The following is a 14,211-nucleotide window of genomic DNA, read 5'->3' as shown; positions in this document are numbered from 1 at the left end:
GGTAACACCCATGGCTGAGCGCCGTGGCTCACACCTGTAATCCCAGCACTTTGGGAGGCCAAGGTGGGAGGACTGCTTGAGGCAAGAGTTTGAGACCAACCTGGGCAACATAGCGAGACACCACCCCCCCTTCCCCCGCCCCCAGCCAGGTATGGTGATGCATGCCTGTAGTCCTAGCTGCTCGGGAGGCTGAGGCAGAAGGATTGCTTCAGCCCAGGAGTTTGAGGTTACAGTTTGCTATGGTCGTGCCATTGCATTTCAGCCTGTGTGACAAAGTGAGACCCTGTCTATAAAGAAAAAAAGGAAAGGTAATGCCCATGTCAGTAAGGAAAGAATATTAGAGAAAAGAGCTCCAGAAGATTGATAAGTGACTACTTTTGGAGAACTTGTCAGGGAATATGTCTTCATTTATTCAACAAATGTTTATTGAGTGTCCCCTAAGTGCACAGCGCTGCGCTGCTCCCTGGAGCTTGATGAACAAATTGGACGTGATCCTTGCTCTGGTAGAGCCTACATTCTACTGAAGGAGCTGAATGGGGGGAGGGGGTGGGGGGAACAAATGAAATAAAGACAGAAGGTGATCAGTGCTAGTATTCTGTGATAATAGAATCTTCTTGGGGAGATCAGAGATGGCCGCTGAGAAGCTTACATTTGAACTGAGTCATGTCATGAAAGGGGCAAGCTAGCTAAGACCCAGGCGAGAGCATTTCCAGAGAGCAGAACTGCCAGGGCAAAGGCCAGGCATGCGTACTTGGAACAGAAAGGCCACTGAGAGCAGCACCTGGCAAGCCAAGGAGAAATCTAGATGAGGTGGGCAAGGCAGGGAGGGCCAGATCTTGGGAGGGAGTTAGGTCTGTATTAACTGAGGGCCATCTCTAAGGATTGAATGTAATAAGATATGCCAAGCACGGAGCAGAGAGCTTGCACATGGTAGGTGCTCAGCAAGTATGCATCATTATGAGGAAGATGAAACGTTTGGATTTTTTTTTCTTGCTCTGAGCGGGTGAACGGACATATCTGAATTTTCAAAGGCATTTCTCCTAGCTGAGGGGGCCTTACAGAAGGAAGTGAGAAGGTGAGAATGTAAATTAAGAGGCTCCAGTGAGCATTAACGGAGGGGGTGCTGAGAAGGAGCTGCGGCTAACTGCTATGAAGTTAGGGTCAAGTCCAGAGGATACCACAGCCTTGGGGGTGGGAGATGGGGGCCAGGAGCAGGGTCAGGGAAGATGCCGCTGTGACCCCCAGCTTGTGTGCCTGGGGATGGCCCATGGCTGAGACAGGGAACCCAGGAGGAGGGCAGGTTTCTGCATGGGATGATAATGAGTTCAGATTGGGTTGTCCTGAGTTAGAGGTGCCAACAGAACACCCATGTGGAGATGTCTTGCAGGCGGTTGGAGGTGGAAGTCTGCAGCTCCGATTCAAAGGATCCAGCTCCAGCTTCTATTCACAAGATTAAAGTGTATTAAGTTAATGAGTGCCCCTGCTGTTGGCTTGTTTCAGGGTTCATTTTCACTTGCTTTCTCAAAATGTTGGAAAGAATAGATGGCTGTTAAATTCCTACTACCTCTCCTCTTAGATTTTTTAAAACATAGTGCTGGAATTGAAAGCAGACCAATTAATGTATGTATAACTAATTGTGCCTACGGAATTGGGGATTATTCAACTCACTTCTCCTTCAACCAAAAGGTTGGTTAATCCATTTATTGTTAAATGGATTAACAAACAACCCATAATGAAAGCATTACATTCAGTCTATAAGTCACAATGATTTGAAAGTAATTGGGTCAGCCAGGCGCAGTGGCTCAGGCCTATAATCCCAGCACTTTGGGAGGCTGAGGCAGGCGGATCACGAGGTCAAGAGATCGAGACCATCCTGGCTAACACGGTGAAACCCCGTCTCTACTAAAAATACAAAAAAATTAGCCGGGCATGGTGGCAGGCACCTGTAGTCCCAGCTACTCGGGAGGCTGAGGCAGGAGAATGGCGTGAACCTGGGAGGTGGAGCTTGCAGTGAGCCCAGATCATGCCACTGCACTCCAGCCTGGGTGACAGAGCGAGACTCTGTCTCAAAAAAAAAGTAGTTGGGTCTATAGGTCTTCCCTCCTGAGATATTGTGGATCTGTTGTTTTTTCCAAAGCCTTATCTAGATTGTCCAGATTAGCTTGCGTTGCTTAAATACTCCTAAAGTCATTTAAGTTCTAAAGTCATTTTCCTGTTTAAGAAGAATTCTGGGCTGGGTGCGGTGGCTCATGCCTATAATCCCAGCACTTTGGGAGGCCAACACAGGCGGATCACTTGAGGTCAGGAGTTTGAGACCAGCCTGGGGTTTAGTGAAACCCTGTCTCTTCTAAAAATACAAAAATTAGCCAGGTGTGGTGGCGGGTGCCTGTAGTCCCAGCTACTTGGGAGGCTGAGGCAGGAGAATCGCTTGAACTTGGGAGGCAGAGGTTGCAGTGAAGTGAGATCACACCACTGTACTCCAGCCTGGGTGACAAAGCAAGACTCTGTCCCCTGCCCCCCACCAAAAAAGAAGAAGAAGAAGAATTCTGGTGGAGAATTTTTATGAAAATTAGAAGTTGGTTTCACTTAATCCATTGAAGAAATACTTACTGAGTGCCTACTAGGTGTCATGTGCTGGAATATAGCTGAATCAGAGACACAGTTCATCTGGTGCTAACGGCAAAAAAGGAGAAAAGAGAAGCTATCTCTAACAATTTTTTTAAAAAATGCAGCAACCTCAGAAAGAGGTGAAGAAGTCCTTTCCAGGGAAATTATGTTTAAGCTGAGACTTGTGACTTCAATCTGGAGGACAAAGAGAATAGGGTACAGTGGAGAAAATAACAAATGACAGTAAAGAAAATGGCTGGAGTGCAGACATCAAAAGGAGAGAGAGAGACAGTAAGGGGAGAGAGAGAGAGGCCAGACCAGAGAGAGAGAGAGAAAGGGAGAAAGAAAGGGCAGGCCAGAGAGAGAGTAAGGGAGAGAGAGAGACAGGCCAGGCCAGAGAAAAAGAAAGAGAGAGAGGCCAGGCCAGAGAGAGAGAGAGTAAGGGAGAGAGAGAGGCCAGGCCAGAGTCTGTTTTCTTCTCTCAGAACATGGGGCCACCACGTCCTTAGTTACAAATACCAGACACCTGGAAATCATTTGTAACTTCTGTTCCCGCATGATTCCTATTTAACCCAAGGCAAATTCTGCATCAGATCCACTTGCAAAATCTACTTCAAATCTATCCGCTTGTCTCCATCATTATGCCACTGTCTTAGTTCAGGCTCTTACCAGCTCTCACCTGGGTGGCTGCAGTAGCCACAGACTGATCTGACTCATCTTTCTGTTCTCTATTACAGTCCATTCTCCAAACAGCAGTGTGATGGTTTACAAAATATATCCACGACTTTTTTTATACTCCTCTCTTCAAAAGGCGGAGCTTAATGTCTTTCCTCTTGAGTGTGAGCTGAACTTAGTGATTCACTTCTAATGAATAGAATAAGGCAGTGACAGTGGGGGACTTCATGCACCAGGTCATAAAAAGACACTGGGACTTCCATTTTGGCCACACTCTCTCAGATCACTCACTTTGGAGGAGGCCAGATGCCACACTGTGAACAGCCCCATGGAGAAACCCATGGTGAGGAACTGAGGGCTCCTACAGCAGCTAAGTAAGTGGGCTTGGAGGTGGATTCTCCACTTTCAGTCAAGTCCCAGCTGACATACCACTTACAACTTCATGAGAGACCCAGAGTCAGAACCATCCAGCTAAACTGCTGGCAAAATTCCTACAGAAACTATGACATAATAAATGTGTGTTGTAAGTAAATCAATTTGGGGTAGTTTTTTGTGCAGCAATAATTAAGTAATATGAGTGTCTAAAGCAGTCTTTTAAAATGCAAACAGATTATTTCCTTCCTGTGCTTAATACATCTCAGTGGCCTCTAATTTCATCTGAAAAAAAAAAAAAAACCAACAAACCATTTTCTCATGTCTGACATGACAATGGAGTAAGGTCAACAAATCTTGCCCCTTAAATGCCACATTGATACTGGACAAAACTGTCAAAAATAACCATTGCAGGCCTCTGGAAATAATAGACCAAAGGCATACAGCAAACGGAGAAGCATTTATTAATTAAAATTACTAAACTTTAAGTAAGAACAGTGTGAATCTGTGATATTTTGGCCTGTGTATTTTCTTATTCTTGAAAGCAACAAGGGAAATGTAATTAATGACTTCACTGCTCATCAGAAAAAAATGGAAGCCAAAGGTAGTGGAAGGACATATTCCAAATGCTAGAATAAAGCAAACTGTCAACAAAGAATTTTATATCCAGCAATATCAAAATAAAGATAAAATAAATACATTCCCAGATAAAGACTGAAAGCATTTGTTGCTAATGACCTGCCTTACAAGAAACACTAAAGGAAATTCTTCAAGCTGAAAGTTACTCTAGATAGTAACTTCAATTCACAAGAGAAGAAGAATATCAGAAATGGTAAATATTAAAGTCTATAAAGAGACTAAAGAGACTCTAGTTCTTCTCTTGCCTTTTAAAAAATATGTAATATTAAATAAAGCATCATCATAACACTGTACAGTTGGGGTGAGACAAATACAAATTGGAGCGAGCGTTTTTTTGGGGTTTTTTTTGTTTTTTTTTAGACAGAGTTTTACTCTTTTGCCCAAGCTGGAATGAAGTGGCATGATCTTGGCTCGCTGCAACCTCCGCCGTTCGTTTGAACCATCATTCAAGTGACTCTCCTGCCTCAGCCTTCCCAGTAGCTGGGATTATAGGCACCCGCCACCACGCCCAGCTAATTTTTGTATTTTTAGTAGAGATAGTGTTTCGCCATGTTGGCCAGGCTAGTCTCGAACTCCTGACTTCAGGTGATTCGCCCATCTCGGCCTCCCAAAGTGCTGAGATTACGGGCCTGAGTCACCGCACCTGGCCGAGGTTTCTATATTTTACTGAAATTAAGTAAATTTGGGCCAGGTGTGGTGGGTCACACCTGTAATCCCAGCACTTTGGGAGGCCAAGGCGGGTGGATCACGAGGTCAAGAGATCGAGACCATCCTGGTCAACATGGTGAAATCCCACCTCTACTAAAAATACAAAATTAGCTGGGCGTGGTGGCGCATGCCTGTAGTCCCAGCTACTTGGGAGGCTGAGGCACAAGAATCGCTTGAACCCAGGAGGCGGAGGTTGCAGTGAGCCAAGATTGCGCCACTGCACTCCAGCCTGGCGAAAGAGCAAGATTCCATCTAAAAAAAAAACAAAAAACCAAATTTGACAGACTGTGCTAAATTAAGATGTGCATTGTAATCCCTAGAGCAATCACTAATGAAAAAACTCAAAAAAAAATAGTAAAAAAGAAAATCAACAGATAAATCCATGTAGTTCATGAAAACATATTTAACATAAAATAAGGCAGTAAAGCAGACCAGAAGAGACAGGAGATAAATATAAAACAAATAGCAAAGTGGCAGCATAAATCCAACCATATCTGGAATTTTATTAAATGTGAATAGACTAGATACCTCAAAAGACAGAGACAGTCATACTGGATGAAAAAGCAAGACCCCACCCATATGCTGTCTATAATAGAAACATCATAGATTTAAAGACACAAATAGGTGGAAAGCAAAAGGATGGAAAAAATTATACCATGCAAACAGTAACCATAAGAGAGTTCAAGTTTCTATATTAATATCAGACAAAATAGAATGTAAGACTTTGTCTTCCTCTTCCTCTTCCTCCTCTTCTTTCTTCTTCTTCTTCCTCTTCTTCCTCTTCTTCCTCTTCTTTCTCCTCTTCCTCTTCCTCTTCCTCTTCCTCTTCTTCTTCTTCTTCTTCCTCCTTCTTCTTCCTTCTTCCTCTTCTTATCTCGCTCTGTTGCCCAGGCTGAAGTGTAGTGGCACAATCTCGGCTCACTGCAACCTCCACCTCCCAGGTTCAAGCAACTCTCCTGCCTCAGCCTCCTGAGTAGCTGGGACTACAGGTGCATGCCACCACGTGTGGCTAATTTTTTTGTATTTTTAGTAGAGACGGGATTTCACCGTGTTGCCCAGGCTAGACTTGAACTCCTATGCTCAGGCAATCCATCCTTCTCGGCCTCCCAAAGTGCTAGGATTGTAGGCATGAGCCACTGCGCCCAGCCTTTCTTTATTATTATTATTATTATTATTATTATTATTATCATCATCATCATTATTATTATTATTATTTAGAGATGGAGTCTTGCTCTGTTGCCCAGGCTAGACTGCAGTGGCACCATCATAGCTCACTGCAACCTTGAACTCCTGGACTCAAATGATCCTCCTGTCTCAGTCTCCTGAGTAGATAGGACTACAGGTGCATGTCACCACACCTCACAAAAATCACTACATTTTTGAGAAGCTTTGCCCACTTGAAGATGAATTTGCAGCATCGCTTGGGGAACATCTGAATGAAGCTGTCCCTGAACCACGAAGCTGCTACCAGAGTGGATAGCAGAGCAAATCCCTCACCAGTGGCTGGGAGCACTGTGGCTGGGCAGAACAACATTAGGTAGTTCAATTTCAAAGTGACCCCAGGGGCAGGAGGGAGGAATAGGAAAGGAGGGAAACCAGTACAAGGGTGCTGTGCTGAGGTGGTTATGACTGTGGGCCATATTCTTGCAGGACCTTTGGTGGAACCATCTAAAATATGCCTCAAAATTGCTCACTTAAGGATAGAGGGGAACACGTTTACCTCCCCCTGGCTTTTGTTTTCTATTGGTCAAGGACTGCCCTAGGGAGCATTATCTTCCCCACTCTTCCAGGCAGCCCAGGTGCGAGTGTCTTGCAGATTTCTGCAACTGTCACATGTCACAGTGTCCTAGGAGTCCTGGGACAGGAAAGAAAAAGTAAGAGGTACAGCGGATGCAGGAGCAGCTAAGTCTCACCTGAGCAAAGTTGGCAGCTGTAGTAGTGCCTGGAGGGAACGGTGAGCCGAGAACAGGTGAGCTGGTGACACGAGGCGTCCAATTAATCACTTTTGGAGCATATAAGGGCGCCAGACTGTTATTTTCATTTATTTATTTTTCATTTTTATTTTTATTTTTATTTTTTTGAGACGGAGTCTTGCTCTGTCGCCCAGGCTGGAGTACAGTGGCGCAATCTCAGCTCACTGCAACCTCCGCCTCCCAGATTCAAGCAACTCTCCTGCCTCAGCCTCCCGAGTAGCTGGAACTATAGGTGCCCACCACCACACCTGGCTAATTTTTTTTTTTTTTTTTTGTATTTTTAGTAGAGATGGGGTTTCACCGTGTTAGCCAGGATGGTCTCGATCTCCTGACCTCGTGATCCACCCGCCTCAGCCTCCCAAAGTGCTGGGATTATAGGCGTGAGCCACCGTGCCCGGCCTATTTATTTATTTTTGAGACAGATTCTCACTCTTTCACCCAGGGTGAATGCAATGGTGTGATCATGGCTCGCAGCATCCTTGATCTCCCAGGCTCAAGCAATCCTCATACCTCAGCCCCCTCTCCAAGTAGCTGGAACTACAGGCATGTATACCACCACACCTAGCTAATTTTTGTATTTTTTGTAGAGATAGGGTTGCCCAGGCTGGCCTCAAACTCCTGGACACAAGTGATTTTCCTGCTTCAGCCTTCCAACGTTCTGGGAATACAGGCATGAGCTCGGCCTCAAACCATCATTCTGAAATTGAGAACTAAAAGAAAAGAATCCCACCTCTCTTGTCCAAGTTATCCAACACTTTAAGGAAACCAGATAGTGGATGAGGAAAAGTTCTCTTCTTTTTATAACAGAAGTTGGCAAACTATGGTCCATGGACCAAATCTGGTTTGCAGCCTGTTTTTGTAATGCCTACTGTCTAGGAAGATTTTCACATTTTTAAAGAGCAATAAAGAAAGAAAAAGATTCCACAGACTATATGTGGTTCATCAGGCCTAAAATATTTACTATCTAGCCCTTTACAGAAAAACTGAGCCAACTCACTTTAGAAAGAATTCTAGCTAATAAATTCAGAAGGAATGATAGATAGATAATGGATACTGAAGAAGAAATGGATCCCAGCAATGGTGATCAATATCTGCCAAAGCCCTCAGGTGGAAACCTGATGGGAAGCCCTAAAATGATGGCCAGGTGAGACACCTGAAACCTTTCTCCAGGCTCAGGAAAAGAGAAGCCAGCAGGCTCGCTGTCTCCCATCTTGATGCTGAGGGAGCGCCCGCCACCTGTGAGGTAGCTCGCCTGCACACCCCAGTGTGGGAAAGGAGGTCTCTAGATCTACCAGCCAACGAGGTCAGACAGAGGATCCTGTGGAAAGACCCTGCAGAGATGCCACACAAGGCCTGGAATGCGGGGAACTCTAGATGGCACATGGCTCGGTTTCTTGGGAAAAAAAAAAAAAAAAAAAGCTACAAAGAGGAGGAAAAAAGAGGAGGAATTTGTAGATTGAAGGAGTCTGCAGAGACACAGCCACCAAATGCAATGAGTGAAGCTTGTTTGGATCCTGATTTGAAGCCAATTTTTCAAGTTTTTTTTCTTTTTTCTTTTTATTGAGGTAAAATACACATATGTAGTTTGCTCTCTTTATCATTTTTTAAATTTTTTGTTCTTATTCCTTTTTATTAACCTAATTCAAAAATGGTCAATACCTCTTTACCATATTTAAGTGTGCAGTTCAGTGGTTATAAATATATTTATATTCTTTTTTTCCCCTTTATTCCTGCCTCCCTGCTCCCCTTCCAGCCTCTGGTAACAAACATTCTACTGTTTCTCCATGAGAGCCACGTTTTTAGCTCCCACGTATGAGTGAGAATGTGTGATATGTGTCTTTCTGTGCCTAGCTTGTTTCACTTTACAGAACAGCCTCCAGTTCCATCCATGTTGCTGCAAGTGACAGGATCTTTTCTTTCTTTTTCTTTTCTCGATCTGCTGCCCAGGCTGGAGTGCAGTGGTGCAATCATGGCTCATTGCAGCCTTGAACTCCCAGGTTTAAGTAATCCTCCCCTTAGCCTCCAGAGTAGCTGGGACTACAGGCACACACCATCATGCCTGGCTTTTTTTTTTTTTTAAATATAGTAGAGATGGGGTCTCCCTATGTTGTCCGGGCTGGTCTTGAACTCTTGCCCCAAGAGATTCTCCTGCCTCTGCCTCCCAAAGTGCTGGAGTTACAAGTGTGAGCCACCGCTCCTGGCTTTTTTTTAATGGCTGAATAATATTCTATTGTGTGTGTGTACTACTTTCTCTTTATTCATCTGTTGATGAGCACTTCAGTTGATTCCATATCTTGGCTATCGTGAATAGTGCTGCAATAAACATGGCAGCATAGATGTCGCTTTGGTATATTGATTTTCTTTCCTTTGAATATATACACAGTAGTGGAATTGCTGGATCACTTGGTAGTTTTATTTTTAGGTTTTTGAGGAAGTTTTATAGTGTCCCCCATAGGGGCTATACCAGTTGACATTCCTATCAACAGTGTAAGACAGAGGGTTCCCCTTTCTCCACATCCTCACCAGCATCTGTTACTGTTTGTTTCTTTTGACACAAGCCATTTTAACTGGGGTGAAATGATACTGCACTGTGGTTTTGATTTGCATTTCTCTGGTGATTAGTGATGTTGAACATTTTTTCATATACCTGTTAGACATTTGTATGGCTTCTTTTGAGAAATGTCTATTCCAATCTTTTGCCCATTTTAAAATCAGATTGTATTTTGTTTTGTTTTGTTTTTGCTGTTGTTTGAGCTTCTTATATATTCTGATTATGAATCCCTTGTCAAATAGGTAGTTTGCAAATATTTCCTGCCATTCTGTGAGTTGTCTCTTCATTTTGTTGATTGTTTCCTTTGCTGTTTAGCTTGATGTAATCCCATCTGTCTGTTTTCACTTGCTTTTGTTGTTCGTACTTGTGAGGTCTTACACAAAAAAATCTTTGCTTGCCCGAGACCAATGTCTTGGAGCATTTTCCAAATGTTCTCTTCTAGTAGTTTCATAATTTCAGGTGTTACATTCAAATCTTAATCCATTTTGATTTGATTTTTGTGTATGGTGAGTGATAGGGGTTTAGTTTCATTCTTCTGCATATAGTTTATCCAGTTTTTCCAGCAGCATTTGTTGAAAAGACTATCCTTTTTCCATTGTACGTTCTTTGTACTTTTGTCAAAGATGAATTGGATATGAATGTGTGGATTTATATCTGGGTCCTCTATTCTGTTCTATTGGTATGTTTTTCTGTTTTTATGCCAGTACCATGCTGTTTGGGTTACTATAGCTTTGTAATATATTTTGAAGTTGGTAGTGTGATGCCTCCAACTTTGTTCTTTTGGCTTAGGATTGCTTTGGCAATACAGAGTCTTTAACGGTTCTATATAAATTTTAGGATTTTTTTTCTATTTCTGTGAATGTCATTGGTATTTTTGATAGCGATTGCATTGAATCTGTAAATTGCTTTGGATAGTATTGTCATTTCAATAGTATTAATTCTTTCAATCTGTGAGGATGGAATATCTTTTCACTTTTTTATATGTCCTTTTCTATTTTTTTCATTGGAGTTTTATAGTTTTCCTTGTATAGACCCTTCACTTCTTTGGTTAGATTGATTCCCAGGTATTTAATATTCTTTGTAGCTATTATAATGGGATTGCTTTCTTGATTTTTTTTTTTAACAGATTGTTCGCTATTGACATATATAAGTGCTACTGACTTTTGGATGTTGATTTTGTATCCTGCAAATTTACCAAATTTGTTTATCAGTTCTAATGGTTTTTTTGGTGAAATCTTTGGGTTATTTTAGGTATAAGATCATGTTGATTGTGAAAAAGGTTAACTTGACTTCTTCCTTTCCCATTTGGATGCCCTTTACTTCTTTCTCTTGCCCAATTGCTGTGGTACAGTTTTTCAATTTTTAAGGCAATTAGAGAAATGTGAACACTGGTTGACTATGCTGATGGTATTAAGGAGTTTTTGCTAATTTTTTTAGCATGATATTGGCATTATGATTAAGTTTTTAAAACTCCTTACGATATGTCAGAAGTATTTCAGAGGAAGTGACAGAATATTTGGGATTTGCTTTAAAATAATCCAGTGGAGGGTGGATGTACAGATGAAACATGATTGCCCGTTTTTTGATAATTGTTGAAAACCAGTGATGAGTACATAACATTTTTTAAAAGTACAATTTTTCTACTTTTGTTTGTTTTAAATTTTTTGTCATATATATCTATGTATATTTTCCTAACGAGTCCTCATGGAGGATTTTTCAAGCTCAAATTGGAGAAAGGCTGCTTTTGCCTTCGTTGTAGGGATGGTCAAACATCAATCCGAAGGGCCTCCTGCCGTGCTTCCTGGCATGATGCATACGAGGTCCCAGGCGGAGAGGATGAGGGCATTCCATAGGGAGAAGCAAAAGTGAGCGGAGAAGACAGAGGGTCAGACAGTGTCCTGAGTCCCTGGGTCCTGGGTCCAGTCCTTCCAGAGGCCACCATGACTCTGTCCTTCCTGCTGAGGTGTGCTGGTTCATTGCCTCCCACTTGCCCTTTTTCTGTTTCACTTCAGGTCATTTGCATTTCAAGACTCACCATTGAAAAAGGTCCTGACCATTACAGGGACCCTCTTTTGCTCCAGTCAGGTGTGGCCTGGGAGTCAGCGTCATCTGGCAGAAAGTAAGGCAGAAAGTAAGGCAGTGTCTCTGGACGGGTGCCCGGAAGGGAGGTTTGAGCAAGGCGGCCCCTTACAGTTTCTGCACCTGGGTTTGGAGTACACAGGCCCCTCAGGGAGGACTACCTAGCTCCTGCCTTCCTTGAGAACTGCCTGTCCCCCAGCGCTTTCTAAAGGGAGAGTGCCCGCTTCTGTGTCAGCATTCCATGCCCTGATCTCACCTGGCCATGGCAGATTGGACTGGGGTCGACCCTTGCTCCAAGGCTGGGTAATTAAGTTCTCTTTCCTAAGTATTGAAACTGGGATCAAAGACTGTAGTTCAGAGATGTTGGTGGCTGCAGCAGAGAGGTGGTGCAGGGCTGGAGCTGGAGAGTCAGACACTGCTGAGCTGAAGGGCTGAGGGGTCATGTGGTTCCTGAGAGACACCAGTACACTCTTCTGACTTGGTACTGATTCTTCATGAGTGACTGCATTTTTGACCATTGTTGCCATGAGGTCCCATTCCTTTGTCCTTCCAATTAATTACTTTTTTTGCTTGACCTAGCTTGAACAAGTGAGCAAATGTATCCTAAGAGTCTAAGAAACTTTTAGAACAATCTCACTTGTGTCATTTTCAGTTATTTCACTCTTCGTAATAGAATTTCAATGTGTCTTACCTTTATATTCAGCTTTATTGGTGGAAATTAATTATTAATAATTCCATACTATGTTACATTTACCTAATCCTATTGATAAATACTACTGAGTGGCTTGGGGACTCCTTTAAATGAAATTTTCAATTTATCACTTCCTTGCTGGGTTGGTAAGGAAATTTGGATTCAAGAACTAGGCTGGGCGTGGTGGCTCACATCTGTAATCCCAGCATTTTGGGAGGCTGAGGCAGGTGGATTACCCAAGGTCAGGAGTTCAAGACCAGCTTGGCCAACATGGTGAAACCCTGTCTCTACTAAAAATACAAAAATTAGCCAGACATGGTGGCACGCATCAGTAATCCCAGCTACTTGGGAGGTTGAGGCAGGGGAACTACTTGAACCTGGGAGGTAGAGGTTTCAGTGAGCCGAGATCGCACCACTGCACTCCAGCCTGGGCGACAGCAAAACTCTGTCTCAAAAAAAAAAAAAAAAAAAAAAAGCTGGGTGCGGTGGCTCACGCCTGTAATCCCAGCACTTTGGGAGGATGAGGCGGGCAGATCACTTGAGGTCAGGTGTTCGAAACCAGCATGGCCAACATGATGAAACCCTGTCTCTACTAAAAGTACAAAATATTAGCCGGGTGTTGTGTCATGTGCCTGTAATCCCAGCTACTCGGGAGGCTGAGGCAGGAGAATCATTTGAACCTGGGAGGTAGAGAATGCAGTGAGCTGAGATCACGCCATTGCACTCCAGCCTGGGTGACAGAGTGAGACCCTGTCTCAAAAAAAAAAAAAAGGAAAAAAGAAAAAAGAAAAAAGAAACTAGATAGTAACCTAAGAAAATAGACAATTTTGGCTCATGCCTGTAATCCCAGCACTTTGGGAGGCCAAGGCGGGCAAATCACGAGGTCAAGAGCTCAAGACCATCCTGGCTAACATGGTGAAACCCCATCTCTACTAAAAAAATACAAAAAAATTAGCCAGGCATGGTGGCGGGCACCCGTAGTCCCAGCTACTTGGGAGGCTGAGGCAGGAGAATGGCATGAACCCGGGAGGTGGAGCTTGCAGTGAGCCGAGATTGCACCACTGCACTCCAGCCAGGGTGAGAGTGAGACTCCGTCAAAAAAAAAAAAAAAGAAAATAGAGGATTTATCATAAATTCCCTTTATGTGGAAACAAAGACAGGTGGGCAGGGAAAACAGCCACAGGCTGTGGAATGCTGTCAGGACTCTCCTCATTCTGCATCTGCTGCCGTCTCCCTCTCTCAACAGAATGTCCCATGCATTTCAGTTTACATAGCAGAAAGTATCAACAGTGCCTATATTCAAGCCCCACCATTTAATAAGTTATTCAGGTGAAGACTGAAAGCCAGTAGCACAGTGGCTTGCACCTATCATCTTAGGTACTTGAGAGGCGGAGGCAGAGGTGGGAGGATCGCTTGAGCCCAGGAGCTGGAGGCTGCAGGGAGCTATGATCAGGCCACTGCACTCCAGCCTGGGCGATGGAGCAAGACCCTGTCTCTAAAAAACAAACAAACAAACAAAAACCCATGCAATATTCTAGCCTCGAGTCCAATATCATGAGTTAGAGACTCTGATAACCTAACCTAGATGACGGGTCTATTCCTGGATCAAGAAAATGTAGCCCTGGGGCAAGAGAGGGCTGCCAAAGATGCAAAATGGCTACCAGGAACCCACCATTGTTACAGCGCTCTGATTGACGAGCTTGAGTGCTGTGTATTGTGTCTCTCAGCAAGCACATTGTAGCCACAGCCCTGCAGCTCAGCGGTGTCTGACTCCCCAGCTGCATCCCTGCACCACCTCTCTGCTGCAGCCATCAACATCTCTCAACTACAGTCTCTGGTCCTAGTTTCAATACCTGGGAAAGAGAACGTGATTGCCCAGGCTTGGGGCAGGTGTCCAGCCCAATCCAATCTGCTAT

The sequence above is a fragment of the Pongo abelii genome, chromosome 21, assembly GCF_028885655.2.
Source record: "Pongo abelii isolate AG06213 chromosome 21, NHGRI_mPonAbe1-v2.0_pri, whole genome shotgun sequence".
NCBI classification, from domain to species: domain Eukaryota; kingdom Metazoa; phylum Chordata; class Mammalia; order Primates; family Hominidae; genus Pongo; species Pongo abelii.
Note: the sequence above shows the minus strand (reverse complement) of the source record.